Source organism: Apium graveolens, unplaced genomic scaffold (assembly GCF_009905375.1).
Source record: "Apium graveolens cultivar Ventura unplaced genomic scaffold, ASM990537v1 ctg1297, whole genome shotgun sequence".
Classification (NCBI taxonomy): Eukaryota; Viridiplantae; Streptophyta; class Magnoliopsida; order Apiales; family Apiaceae; genus Apium; species Apium graveolens.
Genome location: NW_027417176.1, coordinates 52,835 through 55,908, shown reverse-complemented (window position 1 = coordinate 55,908; position 3,074 = coordinate 52,835). Strand labels below are relative to the sequence as shown.

The following is a 3,074-nucleotide window of genomic DNA, read 5'->3' as shown; positions in this document are numbered from 1 at the left end:
CTGGTCAACCAGCAGGAGGTAACTTATTTAATTCAAATCCAGGCTTCCTTTTTAGGAATGTTGGCAAAATTCTTAGGGGATGGGTAATAGTCTTGTTAATTGAGTTTTAGCCATTATGTATATTAATGTAGACGGGAATCCGAAGTCATCAATTTTGCAAAAGATCAAGTTTTGGAACCCGCAGCAGATACTCCTATTAGCACTGTTTCTAATGTAGGGACCTTGGCGCAATATCAATTTGGATGGAAATAAGCTCTTCTTGCTGTGGGTTTACTGGCTATTTCAGTTGCTGGGACCGTTTTGGTTTTTATGGTACTTTGGTAACCCAAGTTGGGTTGGAGCAGTATCCTGTTTTTTGGGTGAAAATGCACAATACATATCGCGTAAATAAAATCAATAAAATCACTTCTTGTGCTAGTCTCTAGTTTTGTGTTTCCAGTTGTGCTCTAGATCAGTTTGGTAATAAATCAATTATGTCTGCTGCAAGCTTTTCGGCTCCGGTGGCTAGATCCACCTATGTTGGCTTAAAACCTATCCCGCCAAAGTTGTTTCAGATGAAGGATTCAGTTGCATGGAACAGGAAGACTGTTTCGAATGGATCTAAAACTTACTGTATGAAGGTACTTTGATCGGAACTTGTATTTTTGTTTTTAATTTTTTTAAGCTGTTTATATTACCACCTTTTGTACTGCTTATAGTTGGCTCTCGTTTGTGTGTAAACAGACTTTGAATCCGATTGATAACAAGAAGTTTGAGACTCTCTCCTACCTTCCACCTCTCACCGATGATTCAATCGCTAGGGAAATTGATTACATGATGAAAAAAGGATGGATTCCATGCCTTGAATTTGATGCAGTAAGATAGATACTTCATAATTTCTTTATTAGTATGATTAATACATATCCTATTGGAAATGTTCTACAGTTTTTGTTCAGCTAGATAGTTCTTAATTGCTTTTATCTACAATTGCATCAATTTTAAGTGTTAAAGAGATATGACAATTACTTGTTGCAGAAAGTGTGACTTCTGGTAATTGAATTGTATTGTGAGCTCCCTTTGTTTGGCAAAGATAACATCTGGAATACAACCACTAATTCTTAAAAAAATTTGCTATTTGCATCCACTCTTTATCATAATTTAAATTATGTTGTAAACTTTCAGTTTAGCAGGTGTCTTGTTTCTTGATAGTTGATAGTGATAGAACTTAACTCCAATGTTAGAAACTGCATATTTTTTATATAGAAAATATTCATTGTGTGTCTGATGTTATCAAATTTTCTATAAATGCATTCCAAATTATGGCACTGATAAATAATTTTGTTCAATCTTGAAATTGCCATCTCTGGAGATGAACTTTCTGTTTCTTTTCTCTCTTGCATGCACAAAATCATTATATAAATCAATGGCTTGAAGCAATACTCTGTGGTCTGAAGTTTTTTGTTAAGCAGGGGTTGAAATACTGATCTCTTGTTCTGAACATTTTTGTCTACAGCTGGGGTATATTTATCGCGAGAACAGCAGAATTCCTAACTACTACGATGGGAGGTACTGGACAATGTGAAAGCTTCCCATGTTTGGTTGCACGGACGCATCTCAAGTCCTCCATGAAATCACGGAATGCAAGAAGGCATATCCTAGTGCTTACATCCGGTGCCAGGCTTTTGATAACATTAGGCAAGCTCAATGTATGTCGTTCGTCATCCAAAAGCCCACAACCACCTCCTAGATCCTCTGCTCCTTGAAAAAGTTGCAGTGCGACCCTATTGTGCTTCTGCATGTTCAATGAAATCAATGAGTGATTCCATAGGGGTAATTCAAAATTTCCTTATTCTAAACTGCTTACAGTAGTTATTATTGCTAAAAGGAATTGGCTGTACATAGTTGTTTGTATCAGTTGTATTGTCATACTCAACAAATATATCATGGGTGTATCTGTGCATTTCTTGTCACAAGCGTCCTTATTTAAAACTGGTTTTATATAAGTTTGCATGTTCGTACTTGCCATATATTTTCAAGGCAGCTTTTGGTCTTTAGAATGCCAGAAATCATTGTTCTAAATCTACTCCAGTTATAAATAGGTGGTTGACTAGGTCATCAATTTTGATGACAAGTTCCACCTCACCTTTTAACTTGAGAGGCGATTATGTTGTGCTCTTTTTAATAATCTGTGTTATTTCAACCCAGGAATTCATAGTCTGCAGTTAATAATCATATTTGACCTTGTAGTTCACCTGCTGGTCCTGAAACTCAAATAGTATAAACGATATTCTTGTTGATGAAAACAATAATGAGAGCCTGTACTTGCTAAGAAACGCATGCTACCTAGGTAAATAATTCTCTGAACGTTGGAATAATATTAATTTTTTATGTCTGAATGTTGTTGTTTGACTTGGTTTGGAAGTGCTGCAAAGTTATTTGAGTTGTTTTAGGATATGTTATTGATGATTTCTCTCACTTCTTCCTCTAATGCTTCTGAAAATGCACTCCGACACAAGTAAATAGAAACTCATAAGTAATCAACACTTAGTAACAAACAAGTAGACCCAGTATGCACAACTTGAAATACGTCTAAGTTGACTGTTAAATTCTTTTACATATGTTTTTGGGTGGTTAATGCAGCACCCATGTGGTTGATTTGATCGTGCACATGGCATCTATCCAGTAAGTGGAGGATCGTATTTGCTTGCTTGGGATAAAGCGGCTTGCTCATCTTGTCCTCTGCAGTTGTTGAGATATCTAAATAATGGGAATTTATATGGGCCCTTGCTGTCTTGTGTAGAGAGGATTTATGTCTCAGATTTTGAAGAGTGTTCAAAACGGGATAGTGAAAAAACTATCTTACAATTTTCATTAGACTGAATGTCTTCAGTTGGTTTCTGGAGAATTTAATAGTTTAGATTTCAGATCATATGTTTTACTATTTTGGTTGACGTTCTCAGACAACAGTTATACAATTAGTGATGTAAAACTTTAAACAATTTGGTCTATAAACTTCTTACACATCACTTTCAATTAAGAAAAGCTGATGTCAAAAAGATAATGTACATCACTTTAAGGTAAAAAACTGATGTCAA

At 35.5% G+C, this 3,074-nt stretch overlaps 1 pseudogene; it reads left to right on the top strand.

Moving 5' to 3' along the window:
- Nucleotides 1-473: 473 nt before the first annotated feature.
- On the top strand, nt 474-1,726 carry LOC141699776 (ribulose bisphosphate carboxylase small subunit, chloroplastic-like; annotated as a pseudogene).
- The last annotated feature ends 1,348 nt before the right edge of the window (nt 1,727-3,074 follow it).